Genomic DNA, 16,728 nt, shown 5'->3' with positions numbered 1-16,728 from the left:
ATATGACATTTCATTAGTGGTAATTAAGTTATTTTAATAACTAAATTAAATCTAATTCACTATTCCAGAAACAAAGCATAGTGGCAAAGAATTGGCGGCGTTTCACCTTACCACTGCAAAGCTGTGGTGTAGAAGAAGACTCCTTCGTGTGTGTCGCCACAACAGTGATATTAAATATAATATTGTATTTAATTACAAAAAATTTAATAAAAACAAGAGCCAAAAATATTAAATTTAATTAAATATAATATTATATTTAATTAAATATAATATTATATTTAATTACAAAAATAATTTATTCATCTTACATTTCTCTTCCACTAGAGCCAAAATTTTAAAAATAAAGAAAGTGAATGTTTAATTGTTTACAAATGATTTATTGTTAATGACTCTCTTGTTATAATTATTTAACATTTTCACATAAAATTTAATAAAAACAAGAGTAATGTCTTTAAATTCTGCTTGTGAAAGGAGTGGACATGATGAATCAATGAATAAGAATGAAAATTGATTTTAGAATTTAGATTGTTGGTTAGTGGAATACGTGGCACGTCTGAGGCCACGTCGTATATATAGGGTGATTACGTGTCGTAACACAGCACGTAAACCAAAGTCCACGTCACATGCACATGAATGAATTCAGATTCAGATTACAGAAATTGAGAGTCATAACACGTGATCCTCACTTTCTTCTCTTTCGATTATTGTTACTACCAACTACCTCATCATCGTAATCATAACCATTAATCTTCACACACTGCAACAGACACTACACTCACTGAACTACTGAAGAGTGAGGAAGCTACACACTCTTGTGATTTGATTAATTAGGGATTGGATTTCACAGAGAAAAGCTAAGCCAATGCCTTGTTCTTCAATAATCACTCCTCAACATAACGATGATGATGATGCTTCCTCCGATTTCAAGCTGAACGAGTCAACCTTCTTGGCCTCACTCATGCCTAAGAAGGAGATTGCCGTCGATCGATTCCTCCAAGATCACCCTAACTACGATGGCCGCGGTGTTCTCATCGCCATCTTCGGTATTCTCTTCCTCCGTGTTGACCTTATTCTCATTCTCACTTTCTTCAACTTTTTCTGTTCAATTTTATTTTTACTTCCTTTTTGTTAATTTTCAAATTAATTAAGTGTATAGCACTTTGTTTTGCTCCACTACTACTAAGAGTTATTGAGCTTGCATGAGTAGTTAGTTGTTAATGGTAGATAGTGTTAGTGATGTGGTAGTTAGCTCTGTTTGCAGCATTTGTTGAGCTATGCTATAAATGAAAGCTGAATACAACAATGATATTGAAATAAAGGAGGAGATACAGAGTATTTTATTTCGTTTAGTGCTTTTAAAAAAGGAACATTTCATTTCTTATTAGTATTTCTAATTACTAAAACTCGATGTTGTTGATGTGTTGCGTTGTGTCAATAACTCAATATACACTTACATGTGATGAATGTATCATATACTTGCTTTCCGTGCTGTGTACTTCATGAGCCATGCTACAGTGCACTATTAAGCTTGCATTACTATTGCTCTTCTTCTTTTTCCTGTTGTCTTCATGATCAGATTCATCTATCCTGTTTCCTTATATTAAATGATGAATTTTACATACTAGTAATAATGTAAAGTTGTTTTGGTGGCAATCTAATTTTCAGCTACTGGATCTGTGGGATCTAGTTTTCCAGTTTTAAAATGCATTTTGGTGTGCATGTTCTGGTGTACTTTTATGTTCTGGTGTTATTTGTTACAGTTTCATATGATAGTGCAAGTTTGTTCAATTATTCGATCTGCATGTTTACAGATTCTGGCGTAGACCCGGCCGCTGCTGGATTGCAGGTTACCTCAGATGGGAAACCCAAAATTCTTGATGTCATTGATTGGTACAAAGAAAACCTTTTGTTGTTGTTGTTGTTGTTGTTGTTGTTTCTTAGCTGATAACTTTTGAGTTTATATTAGTTTTTAAAATAAATGTATGTTGCTTTTTTGTATCTTCAGTTCTGGCAGTGGAGATGTTGATACCTCAAAGGTGGTGAAGGCTGATGCTGATGGTTGTATTTCCGGTGCATCAGGTTAGTGGTTTGGAGTATTAAATACCTTTTATATACAAGCTATGATGGTCTGAATTCTTCAACTAGTGAGGCTATATACCATTTTTATAGCCTTTATATGCAAGTTATGATGGTCTGACATTCTTCAAATAATGAGGCTGTATACAATTTTAAATTTTTATCACAAGATATCAATTTAAAACTTATTAACAATGCTCTTCTTGTTCATATTTTCGGAACACATTTGTTCTATTGTGTTTTAATATTAAAGATCAGAAAATACTCTTTCAAACAGTTTTGGTGATTCTTTATTCTTTGTTATAACAAGAAGCCCTTTAAGTTTTCCTCCTCCAAATTGTTTGCGTTCTTTCTTTCTCCATTCTGTTTTCCCTCTTTGTCACTTTGTGTGCTTGCATGCAATTGTCTTTTTTTTTTTGCACAACTTTTTTCTTCATGCTTTCCCTTTTTTCTTGTTAGTCAATGAACTTAAACTGTTCAATTATTAAGCTGTTGTCTGAGGTTAGAGTTCCATGAAAAAATGTTGAACAGGGGCATCTTTGATCATCAATACTTCATGGAAAAATCCTTCTGGTGAATGGCATATTGGTTACAAATTTGTTTATGAGCTTTTTACAGAAGAATTGACTTCTCGTTTGAAGGTAGAATCACAATCTTGAGAAATATTGAGTCTTCTTTTTAGTTTCTTACCCTTGGTAATGGATCTAATTTCCCTTTTCTTCTTATGAAATGTTCACTGGCAGAAAGAAAGAAAGAAAAAGTGGGACGAGAAAAACCAGGAGGAAATTGCTAAGGCTGTAAAACAGCTTCAAGATTTTGATCAGGTTAATCTTCTTACACATGCTAGAATGGTGGAATCTGAATTAGATATGATCTACTCATACCCTGCATTGGGTTTAGTAGGTATCACAGGAATGCAGTTCATGAGTTGTGTGAAGATTTTCTTATTTCATTTTATTAGCTTAATATATTTTTCTTGAATTCCATTTTATTTGGATTTTGGAAAATATAAAGTGGTAATTCTTACCTTTATTCTTTCCACATTTTAGCCTGCTATAGTAACCAGTGTTTCTTAAGGGGAAGAAAAAATAAAGAAAAAAAGAGGAACGAAACCAATGGATATAAACAAGCACTACGGACTGCACGATAACTTTCTTCCTACTACTTTTTTTTTTTTTTACATTTTACGTTACTATTCCATGTAACTCAAAATGTTATGCATTTTCTAGCAACATATCAAGGTGGAGGATGCACAACTTAAAAGGGCTCGTGAAGATCTCCAGAATAGGCTTGATCTTCTGAAAAGGCAATCTGAGGTGTGTGTTCAGCATGTTGCATTACTTCATCACTCTTTGGGCATTTCTGCTCATTCCAGTCCTCAAAAACTGGGAATGTGCTATTTATTTCAGTTCATATTCTGTTATAGGACACTAGGAAGTATTAAAATGATGATATTGGTAAAATGGTATATGGTAGTCACTATAAGATACTTTTATTTTTTTGTTCCCCCACCAAAATGTTGTCATATAATATATAAATTCTTCTCTGACTTTGAAAAGTTAATGCTATTCAGAGCTACGATGATAAAGGACCTGTTGTAGATGCTGTTGTATGGCATGATGGAGAGGTCTGGAGGGTTGCTCTTGACACACAGAGTCTTGAGGATGATCCAGAATGTGGGAAGCTTTCTAATTTTGTACCCTTAACTAATTATAGGTACATTTTGTTGCTGGTGTTATTTAAAATAGTAGCCTCTATTGACGGATAACATAATTATTTTCAAGAAAAGGATCAACATGATAATTTTATTGGGAGAGTTCAGTATGTCCCCATCTTTATTATAGATGAGATGGTCACAAATTAGTTTAGCTAACTACTGCTTAAGAAATAAGATTGTTGTTTGTTTGGCTATTATTATTTTTTTAAATGAGATTAAAATGTTAAATATGTAAAAAATCAGTAACTATGACAACGTATTCTTTCAGGATTGAGAGGAAGTATGGTGTCTTCAGCAAATTGGATGCTTGTACATTTGTTGTTAACGTCTATAACAATGGAAATGTGTTAAGTATTGTAACAGACTGCTCATCCCATGCCACCCATGTAGCTGGTATTGCTTCTGCTTTCCACCCAAAGGTACTGATGTATAATATTACCCATAAAATGGAACTCCTACGCATAACAGGATAACTGTTGATATATGGTGTTGTTTTCAGGAGCCCTTGTTAAATGGAGTTGCACCTGGCGCACAATTAATATCTTGTAAAATTGGGGATTCTCGCTTAGGTTCAATGGAAACTGGCACAGGTTTGATTCGAGCATTGATAGCTGCTGTTGAGGTGCTACGAATGTCCTCTTTTTCTGATTATCCTGGATATTCTGATAATTAAAATGTGATTTTTCTTTAACATTTTGTTTTTTAAAAATAACCATTGTTTAAGGCTTTAAGTGAGGACCATTTGACATTTCATTTTCAGCACAAGTGTGATCTTATCAACATGAGTTATGGTGAACCAACATTACTGCCTGATTATGGACGCTTTGTTGACCTTGTGAATGAAGTATTCTTCTACACTTGCATTTAAAATACGCCTGTCATGTATTTTCTTTGCCTTTTCATATTCTCTAAGTTATTATGTTTTGGTTAGGTGGTGAACAAGCATCGTTTGATATTTGTGAGCAGTGCTGGTAATAGTGGGCCAGGTCTGAGCACTGTTGGTGCACCTGGTGGTACATCTTCAAGTATCATAGGTATTGGTGCATATGTTTCTCCTGAAATGGCTGCAGGTGCCCATTGTCTTGTCGAACCTCCATCTGAGGGGCTTGAATACACTTGGTACATTTGCTTCTCTAAAAATCTTCTAACTGGATAAACTTCTATACCCTTCTATTTTTAATTTTGTTCTTCTGGTCTTGCATCGTTGCATGATTTATGGAGATAACTTTGCAGGTCTAGCCGAGGGCCAACAGCTGATGGAGACCTTGGGGTGTGTGTGAGCGCCCCTGGTGGTGCTGTTGCTCCTGTTCCTACTTGGACTCTTCAACGACGTATGCTCATGAATGGGACATCAATGGCATCTCCGTCAGCTTGTGGAGGAACTGCATTGCTCATAAGTGCAATGAAGGTTATTTGATATGGTCATTTTGTAGCTTATCTTATTTAGTTGTTGCTACTTTGCACAAATGTATATATAGTTTTATGATGTGTTGGCTCTGCATGCAGGCTGAGGGAATTTCTGTGAGTCCATATACCGTTAGGAGAGCCCTTGAGAACACAGCTGTTCCCATAGGTGATCTACCTGAGGATAAGTTATCCACTGGACAAGGCCTTATGCAAGTTGACAAGTTAGATAACTCCCAATATTTACTTTTATGAAATTATAGTAAGTTGTAATTTTATAAGATCTGTACTAACTTAAATGATTTACTCAACGACAGGGCTTTTGAATATATAAAGAAGTGTCAAAACTTTCCGTGTGTTAGATATCAAATAAATATCCAGCAAAGTGGAAAAACATGTAAGTGTAGAGTCTACAGGGACATTTCACCTTCCCTTTTTTTTTGTTACAAAGAACGGTATTATCTTTTTGGCTTTCCTTTATTTATGGTTGTAGAAAATGCAGTATGTTATTGACTAGAGGTGATTATGTTTTCCGGAGAAAATATATGTTCCAGGACCTTATGTTACATGCGGTGAAGGTTGTCAAAAAAGAATGTGAATTTCCACATAGCTTGCATGAAACGAACTTTTTCTTGCCTAGAATTGAGTCAGAACTTCCTTTATTTCACTCTATAATTAGTTATAAAGTTACACTGCTATGAATATGAAAAACATGAAAAATTATTTGGCAGAATTAAGAAAGAAAAAATAAAATGGTTAGACTAATTAAGGCCTAAAAATCTCATGTTTGTTAAATGTTGCATGGTTAAAAAATTACTGGCAATCACCGTTAAGCAGTTCAAGATTTCTTTCATCTTTGAATGATTGGTGCATTGACCATGTAGTGTCACGTGACTAATATGAATTGATGCACAATCAAGGTTAAGGGAACGATAAAATTTAAGATAGTTTATGTGTAACTGTCTTGGAGTTAAATGAAGGGCAAGTGTTAAATACTGGAAAATTTGTATGATTACTGGTGGCAGATCCTTCATCACGCGGCATCTATCTTCGGGAGGCTAGTGTTTGCCGACAATCTACAGAGGTGCGACATTAATTGATTGAATATTTTTTAGTCGTGTTTTTTAAACTTTTTAAATGTGGTGAAACCAAGTACTGGTGACCTATAATTGGATACAAAATTGGGTCAACTTGTCCATATTTCATGCAAGTGTAGTAGTCTACCTTGCTTGCAAAGATGACAACTAAAGGCAAAAGAGAAAGTGTATGTAGGAATCTTTTGTGGAGTTAATGAAATTTTATTAACTCCTTTGCATTGATTGATATTGAAACTTGGTATAGAAAATATGTAATTAGTATACTAGTCGTGCATTAGTATAATACTTGCTGTTTAATAAGTATATTGTATATTGTTCAGTAAATTTGAGCATGAGGCATTTGCAATTTCAACTGGTAATTGATTTATTTATTTCTAACTTTTGTTGTACTTATTGACAGTGGATAGTTCAAGTTGATGCAAAATTTCATGAAGATGCCAGCAACTTTGAGGATTTGGTTCCATTTGAGGAGTGTATTGAATTGCGTTCTACTGAACCAGCAGTTGTGAAGGTCCCTGACTATTTGCTGCTCATTCATAATGGCCGTACCTTCAAGTTAGTTTTCATACTACATATATTGGCACAATTTACAATTAAAGTGTTGCTAAAATTATCTGAAATCACTTACATACTTTGATTGCTGTTACATTTTTGCAACTTAGATGCAGCTGTTTGACAAATTAATAATTATTCATGATGGAATATCTTACGTTATGAATGGCTCTTTTGGGAGTGGAAATTGTGAGTGTGAGGTGTCAGTTGTGGTTAAAATGCTAATCTCTCTTGCTCGAGTGAAACAATGTTACCATTGTAATCTTTTCGGCGTTGTTAATCAGTTCATATTATCATAATATTTATAATTTTATAAGTCATCCTCACCTGAATATAAAAGGTATAAATAAGACATGAAAAGCATAGCTATGTAACATCCCTACTGAAACCAAAGAAATTATCTCATCCCTACTGAAATCAACTGTTGGAAAGGAATGATTAAAAATCCTGGAATTCCTTTCAATTCATATGCACCAGAGCACTGTAAAAAATTGCGGATTGCCATAGAATCTTTGCTTTTTTTACGTGATCCAAAACCTTTAAACTGTGTAAGGAAAAAGTGATGTAAATCCATAGAACAAAATTTTTCATTTGTTTTCTGTTCTATTTCAACTTTCTGCTGAATTATGCAACTTTGTAATTTGTTATGACTACTTACAAGTTAATTATTTTCTCTTCCAGTGTAGTTGTTGATCCTTCCAATCTAGGTGATGGTCTTCATTATTATGAGGTCTATGGTATTGACTGCAAAGCACCATGGCGTGGTCCTCTTTTTAGAATACCAATTACCATAACCAAGCCCCATGCTGTAACTAGTCAGCCTCCAAGAGTTTCATTTTCGAAGATGATATTCCAGCCAGGTGTGAATTAGTCTATTAAATAAATCAGCCTCTGCATAATGCATTCCAACCAAAATATCTTCCCAGTATATCTGATGCTTTTGGAAACTGTAGTGTCTTAGATTGTTTATCACAGCATTCACAATTTTGGCCTAGTTTCTAGATTTTTTAATCAAAGAATTATACTTATTCTCAGTGCATGTGTGTGAGAGATTTGTAACGGGATATAGACTTAGCAGGAGTGTAATACAAGTTTTATTATTCATACCCATAAGCCCAATCCATATATTAATCTTATCCCAAATAGACAAGCACATTTACAGTACATTTCTAACACTCGTTTGGTTTATTTTGTTTGTCATTAGGCCATATTGAAAGAAGATACATAGAAGTGCCGCACGGTGCTTCTTGGGTTGAAGCAACAATGAAAACTTCTGGTTTGATACGGCTCGAAAATTTTATGTGGACGCTGTTCAGGTACAGCATGCAACTTGAAAACAAGGTCAAATTATGGTGATCTTCTTTGACATGTTTTCGATGTCCAGATATGCCCACTTCAAAGACCTCTGTCATGGGAAAAAGTGGTATCCTTTCCTTCTCCTGTCACCAAAACCTTTGCCTTTAAGGTTGTAAGCGGTCAAACATTGGAACTAGTCATTTCTCAATTTTGGTCAAGTGGGATAGGGAGTGATGAGACTGCCATTGTGGATTTCGAGGTAACACAATTATTATTTCTAAGAATATGTTTTCCTCTCCAGTATTAGGACAGATTTTACTCTTACTTTTAATAAATTAAAAAATCTGCTTTTCTTTTAAAGAAAAAATTTTCCCAAGGAACTTAATTATGTTCATATTTCTTTCAGAAAATGATCTTGATGATGAATCTTAATTCCTTTTTATTACGGTGGTTGCGTGTACTGTGTAATAATGCTCGACAATTTGAAAACTTTCATCTGTATAATTCTAAAATTCTTCATGGAATTAAAATAGTAAATGTTGAAAAGGTCAACAGTAAGGGTATAGCAACGTTTCGTGAAGAAGAATGAAACACACACATATTGGACTCCATTGGCATGGCCAAACAATTCATATTCTTTCATATGTTGCACACTCCAGAAAGAATGCATGTTTTATTCATCTGCAAATGGATTTTTCTTGGGCAATTTGTGATCTTTGTTAAAGAAAGAATTAAAACCAAGATTATGATGTGTTGTACTTGTCTTATTCTTCATTGAGCATCTTGTTGCTTTCATAAATTTCCAGGTTGTATTTCACGGTATAAAAGTCAACAAAGAAGAAGTCACACTTGATGGTAGTGAAGGACCAGTAAGAATTGATGCTGAAACATTATTGGCATCGAGGAACTTACACCAACAGCAGCTTTAAATAAGGTTATATTTTTCAAGCTGATTCTTTTTTTTTTTTTTTGGCTGTTTTTTTTTGTGCTGGCGGTTTTAGATGCCAATGAGGTTGTCTTATACTCCTAATATATGTTAAACTTGCAGATTAGGGTTCCATATCGACCAGTGGATTCTAAGATTAGTGCACTTTCAACAGACCGTGACAAACTCCCCTCTGGAAAGCAGATACTGGCACTGATTTTGACGTGAGTTATGAATTACCTGTATATCACTTAGATGGCCTTCTCTCAGTATTTGGAATTCTAATTCTGCAGCTACAAGATCAAATTGGAAGATGGAGCTGAAGTAAAACCTCATATACCATTGCTCAATGGCCGGATATATGATAATAAATTTGAGTCACAATTTTATGTCATTTCTGATTTGAACAAGGTACTTTAGAGTTTATTTTCTTTTTCTTTAAAAAATGAATGGGATTTTTTCAATTTTAGACTTTTGTTGTTTCTTTTCTGTAGTCACATCAATGACAAATTGAGCATAGTTTGTGCTCATATTTTCACATTCTTATTTTTTCTTGCTTATTATGTTAAATTACCATTTTGAGAAACAGTAATGATTATTGTCAGTGACAAGTTGTGAGATATATTACCGATGTATGCTAAAATGATGTTGTTCTTTTTATTTCTATATATTTGGAATTTTCTTTTGGTTTACATATATTTGTCATTTATTTGGGGGATTCAAGATCTTTTCCATCTTGGTAACCTTTTTGTCCTTTCTTTTTTACTTATATTTATCTCTGTTGCTTTTTATCTGTTTGGATTGTAGCGTGTATATTCAACTGGTGATGTCTATCCAAGCTCTTCAAAGCTTCCCAAGGGAGAATACAATTTACAGCTATATTTGAGGTACATGATTTTTCTTTAGTATATTTGGTGGGTGAGTAGTAAGGGCCCGCATCCCCCTTGTTGGTGAAGGGTTCTGGAAGTTGTTATGTAACTAAATCGTCCATTTTGAATTGTAAGGTAGCTATTAGAAAACTAATCGTGACCAAGCATCATGTCAAGTAGTTGTAGAAACTAGCAGTTGTATTAGAACTAGTGTATTTCTAGGTTCCTCAACAGATTTATACTTACGGTACATTCTACATTGATGATAATTTATGGTTCCAGGCATGACAATGTGCAAATTCTGGAAAAGATAAGGAATTTGGAGTTATTCATTGAGCAAAATTTGGAAGACAAGGTTGTTTTTATTTAGCAATTCATTTTTTCCCGCAAGTTATTACTTCTTGTTAAGTATATCAAGCTTCTCCACTCTTGATTTTAACTAGCATATGATTATATGACCTTGATAAACTCGGGTAACAATAAGCCATTCCAAGTTAAGGGGATAGTTTATTGAAAATATTTACCTGAATATTTACAATTTGGTGATGTCAATGACATATCCAATCATGCAAATGGGATAGTTATACATAAATTAGAGAAGGTTCTTTAAAAATCTAAGAGTAGGGGATTTCTCTAGTTCTTAAATTTTTTTAAGGGTTAAATTTATTTATTTTTTCTTAAGAAAAGTTTTAAAGTTATGGGATAATGGTTAATGCTTAAAGAATAGTCACTCATTTATTAAAACGTATTGATATTTGATACCCTTAAAATTGTCATGCATATCAAAGGAATCACCTTAAAAAGTGGAATTAAAAATTTCTCAATACGTATTCTCATATTTAAAAATGGTATGTAATTTTGAGTATTGAATATGCCTCCATATAGGCATATTAGTCATCTTTGGTTGTATCATAACACCAGGTGAGGTTAAAGATTTAATACACAGTATTCAAATTTAGATTATACAAACTCCTTGTAGTCATTTATTTTTTTCTTGTCTCTGTTTCCAGGAAATCATTCAGCTATCCTTTTTCTCTCAACCTGATGGCCCAGTGATTGGAAATGGCTCCTTTAAATCGTCATTCTTATTTCCAGGGTATGAATGGGTTTCTATTCCTTCATAACTGCCTACATTTGTATGTTTTCTTTTGTTGTCATGTTGACTTTTGTTTATTGATAGTATGAAAGAAGGATTTTATCTGGGTCCACCACCGAAAGATAAGCTTCCCAAGGTATATTCTCCTTTGTTAACCTTTTGGATATTGCCACTGATAATATATAATCCTGTTTGTAATATTTGTGCAGAATTCTACACAAGGTTCTGTATTGTTAGGGGCAATTTCGTATGGGAAACTGTCATTTTCTGAGGGGGAGAATAAAAATCCAGAAAAGCACCCTGCATCATATCAACTATCTTACGTAGTGCCCCCGAATAAGGTTACTCTCTCTACCTTTTGAAGCTATCTTCCTTAACGTCTGTTTTCTTTGTGGTTGTGCTTCACATGCACATAAGTTCTGGTTTGAATTAGCAACAAGCTGTGCTGTAGTCAATTTATATATATGAGTTAGCTTAATATCTAATAATACTTTCATATTGTCTTTTGTTAAAAGATTGAAGAAGACAAGGGAAAAGGTTCTTCCAAATCTTCCAAGAAGACTGTTTCTGAACGTTTGACAGAAGAGGTATCAAGCAAAGAGACCCTTCTTTTCATCTCGTTTTCCCCTTATTTAATCCAATCAATTGCATTGTTATCCACATTTTGGAATGTTATATTCAAACTTTGCATGCATGAAGTAATATTACTTGCTCGCAAATATATTAAACAAGGACAACTCAAGGAGTCACGTTTAAGTATGTAGAGATGGAATTTGGCAAGTACTTGCACAATTATTTTATTGAGTTGCTGACTAGTTGATGTTAAGTCAACGGGATTATTTAGTGCAAATTCTATATGTTGATGCCATTATTGAAAACAGCTACTTCTGAATGTTGCAGTATTTTGAATGGTGTTGTATGCATGCATCTTTGTCTTTAAGTATGGTGCATTTACTATGAAACTAAATGTGGCAAATATCTTCTTGCTCAATAATGTATAGTACTATTCCATTTCTTTATACAGGGACCTCCGTAGTCAACATTTCCCTATATTTCTTGGTTATAATGTTGATTTTATCCTGTATGTTACAGATATTTTTTTGTCTTCTTTAGTAATACTTTAATTTTTCCTTGACCTGCCTATCAGGTAAGAGAGGCAAAAATACATGTGCTAGGAAGCCTTAAGCAAGAAACTGATGAAGAGCGCTCACAGTGGGAAGAGCTAGCTGCCTCTCTTAAAGTCAGTAAAGAAACTAGTCTGTTTTATTTTTATTTTGGTGGTAATCAAATTTGTTTTTTGCCTTCTATTTTATGCTAAAGCTATTGAGTTCTCTGTATTCAAATTAAACAAATTAGTTTTGTGTGTATATTTGGTTGCAGTCAGAATATCCAAAATACACTCCACTGCTTGCAAAGATTTTGGAAGGTTTAGTTTCTAGGACTGATGTCGAGGACAAAATTGGTCATGACGAAAAGGTAATTTTTGTTGGAGTTAATGTTTAATATGAATTACCTTCCCTCCCATCTCCCAAACTCAAGGTTAATTTTTTTATTAAAAAGAAGACATCTTTACTCAATAGTTTCCAATATTAAGATGTAATACCATCTTATTGAATATTAGAGGAATAAAGCTAATTATAATTAATTTGGAAGCATGATTTAGCTATTGTGAAATTTCGATGCCAGTCCAACTGTTATTTTCATAAGAATTTATCCTATAGGAGTTTTTGCTGGTGTTTACATAATAACTATGGATATCGTTATTACATTTTGCAGGTGATTGATGCAGCAAATGAGGTGATTGACAGTATAGACAGGGAAGAATTAGCAAAATTTTTTGCACTGAAAAATGATCCAGAAGATGAAGCAGAGGTGATCAATTCTATCCCAGTATTTTTAGTTATTCCCATAACCAAGTTTTACAGATGTTACAAAGAAACGTAATGTTAGGAAAAGATAGTATGATGATACACATATGTAATCTGTTGTTTACATAGAACCCAGATTTGAACTGGTGACACAAGGATTTTCAGTCCTCTGCTCTACCAGCTGAGAAGTACAGTAAAATGATGGAGCAAGTCAGAGACTAATCACAACTAATCGGTCTTAAAACAGTTAATGGCTACATATTTAACAATTAACATATTCTAAATCTATCAGTTCTTACACCTTATTTTGTATAAAATGCAAGATTTGGTGACAACAAAGCCTGGTTGTTATTGGTTTATGAAACTCTCCACTAACCTTAAAAATATAGCACCAGGGATTTAACTACAAATTATTTTAATGTAAAAGTTGGGTGAAAAATATTGTTACCATTTTGTTATGTTGATGGCATCAAATATTGCTTGATTGTTTGTCATTCACGTCCCCTATATGCTGAGAAATGAAATTTCTACTCTCACAAGTCACAGCGTATAATGATATTCCAATCTCTCTTCTGTAGGATATCAGGAAAAAGATGGAAACAACCCGTGACCAGTTAGCAGAGGCATTGTATCAGAAGGGGCTTGCGCTGGCAGAAATAGAGTCTTTAAAGGTAAGAGTTGCTTCATTCTTATTCTGATCATGTTTTCTTAAGCAATTACTATACAGTTTCAACTTTCAACATTTCTATCATGCATACTTAACAAAGTGAAGAACCATGCTTATGATTGTTTCATTTCGTTGATTAACGACTTAAAGGTTAACTCTTGGTGTAAACAGTACCACATATCATGCATGCAGATGGTTTTGCATATGTCTGCGTAATCTGTTGCATTGGGTTAAAGCAGTAGTGCTGCATGGCAATTAGCTCCAAGAAGTGAGAGATCCCTGTAAAGCGTGTCAAATTAACTTCATTTCTTATACATGGCCCGTAGATATCATATGGTGTATGCCATAAGTGCTACTTTTCATTTAACCTAAAGATTCAAATAATGTCTTACATAACTATAATTGTTATGATCAATTGATGATCATGACGATTAACAACATAGTTTCTTCTTTCTTTTGTCTGCTATGCTGCTATAAAACTTTCTCTTATGTAGTCTGCTATGGTTAGTTTCAGTCATCTGCATTATTGTTCTGATGAAAATGTTAAAGTGATTCATTGGCCTGAAACAAGTCACTTTTCCATTATGGTAGTGATGACATTTATTTATTTTTTTTTATAAAATAAAAGTTGGCAGACTTGACGACTTGGTGTATATTGTCAAAGGAGGGAGATACAGAAGGTGCAAAGAAAGACGAGGACAAGAGTGGTGACCAATCTACACATGATCCAGACTTGTTTGAAGAGAATTTTAGAGAATTGAAGAAATGGGTTGATGTCAAGACCCCAAAATATGGAATCCTGTTAGTAACACGCGAGAAGCGTGCTCAAAGGCTTGGTACAGCATTGAAGGTATCCTCTCCTTCCTTGTAATGACCACTGATTAAGTTTAAAACACACAACTTGTGCTGAGATAGATCATTCTTCAGAGAATCTATGCTCATGAAGCAACTCTCTTGTCTATTTTCCAAGCCATTGTCCTCCTTATTTTGGAATATGGTTGTTATAAATCACTAGGGATCCTATTTGAACATTTTTCTCATCTTGATTTCAGGCACTCTTGGACCTAATTCACGATGATCCAGAGCCTGCTAAGAAGAAATTCTATGAACTGAAGCTGTCTTTGGTTGAAGAGATTGGATGGACACATTGGGCAACATATGAAAGAGAGTGGATGCTTGTGCGTTTCCCTCCAACCTTGCCCCTCTTCTAACTTCTACAACCCTCTAACTCTGGGGTGTATTGTATTTTAGACAGCAATACTGTCCATTTTCATCAATAATTGTCTGTATTTGTGAGAATAGAATAATTCATGTAATATTATACGTTTGTACGTGTGTGTATGTAACATCATTTTCATTTTGTAATAAAATTAGCTTCCCCTACCATATAAGGTTTTCTCCTTAACTCCTAGGGTTTTGTTTTCCCTTCATATTTAGACATCTTATATATGTGCAATTTCTCAATTTGGAACTCCAGTTTAGATATAAATATTTAAAAGTAATGTTACACATCCAAATTTTTTTATGAACTAAGTTCAATTAAGTTAAACAATAAAATTTGGAATAATGCTAGTCACAACTGATTTTTATTATGTTAGATCAATTTGGTTGGAGTAGTTAACAAAAAGACTTAATTATATAACATTATTTATATAAATATTAGAACAAACTAAGAATATATCTTCATTCTTGAACAAGCTTAGAATTTAACTATGTTGTGTATATGAATGATAACTTGATAAGTCGATATTAACTACTTTGTACAGAGGTATACGGAATGTAACCAATTTGGATATAAATTTATAGATAATGTAGTTAAATTAAATTTATCATTATAATGAAATATATAATATCATATCATATCTAATAAAATCAGCTAATTATTTATAATAAAATAAAAAATCTTACAATTATGAGATGTGATATGTATTGTATACGCATAATACATATTTTTGTATCGATGATTAATTGGTTAGTGATTTTTTTTATTTTTTAAAAAGACATTTTTGAAGAAATTAACGTCAAGGAAGGATAGAAAGAAAGTGGCTAGTACTTGCTTCCTGTTTCCCACACGGCCACACAGATAGCATAGCTTACTTTACTAATCAATTAACCTTTTCAAATCAAAGGTTTGCATCTTATAATTAATGACTTGACATGGTATTAAAATCTAATTTTGTCTCGGGTACATGATATATTATATAAATGAATTCGCGTTAATTAATATATACGTACATATACATAAAAGACTAGAGACCATATCATGTGAGAAACATGGAAGTAGTATCCATTTTTAATGGTGAAAACTCAAGTGCAGTCGACTTCACGTGAAGTTGATAATTGAGAGTCATTAAATGATTTGACTGATTTGACTAATTCATCTAACGGCTTTCAATTATCAACTTCACGTGAAGTCGACTGCACCTGAGTTTTCACCATTTTTAATATATAAAAATAGATGGAATTTACCCACATTACTTTTAAGAAATTTTTCTCCTCCTACTAATACCATGTCAACAGTATTGCTTATTTGGCAAAATTTTAGAATCAACATTCATTTTTTACCAAATTAACTATTATTTCCAAATCAGCAAAAATATAAACAAATCTTGGCTCATTTTTTTGTTATTGGAGGCATGTATGTGATATGCTGTGTTATGGAGGTATAGTAGTGCTAGACCAAGATGTAAAGGCAGCCTTTTTTAACTTGTGCTTTAACAAGTCGGACCATGCGAGTTGTTTTGGAAAGAAGATATCATAGTCAAATCGGATGGTTCGATTTGCAAGAAAAAAATTTTGAATTTTGGAAGAAGCAAATTGGATCGTCATGTTGTACAAAAAAATTTTTTTTTTAATAAAACGAAGATCGGACCGTCCGATTTCTCTGGAGCACTCACTGTCCGATTTGTAGCTCCCTGACACCACACGCCTGTAAAACACGCTGCTTCTCCATGTTGCTGTTCTACACCATTACCTTCTCTATAATAAAATTAAAAAGCGACAAATCTTTAAATATATAAAAATTAAATAATAATTTTTAATTAGAGACATTTTTAACAGATCATTTACTCACGTATTTTGACCGATGATTCTAGCATTGGTACAAATTAAACAATAATTTGGAAACATGTATTCACCATACAGGGAGAATGGTACGGTTA

General features: G+C 33.4%; 1 pseudogene; it reads left to right on the top strand.

Annotated features, from left to right (window-relative positions):
* Window positions 1-600: 600 nt before the first annotated feature.
* Window positions 601-14,972, top strand: LOC112802873 (tripeptidyl-peptidase 2-like; annotated as a pseudogene).
* The last annotated feature ends 1,756 nt before the right edge of the window (window positions 14,973-16,728 follow it).

The sequence above is a fragment of the Arachis hypogaea genome, chromosome 5 (assembly GCF_003086295.3).
Source record: "Arachis hypogaea cultivar Tifrunner chromosome 5, arahy.Tifrunner.gnm2.J5K5, whole genome shotgun sequence".
NCBI lineage: Eukaryota > Viridiplantae > Streptophyta > Magnoliopsida > Fabales > Fabaceae > Arachis > Arachis hypogaea.
The sequence above is the reverse complement of the archived record's forward strand: the minus strand, read 5'-3'. Positions and strand labels throughout refer to the sequence as shown.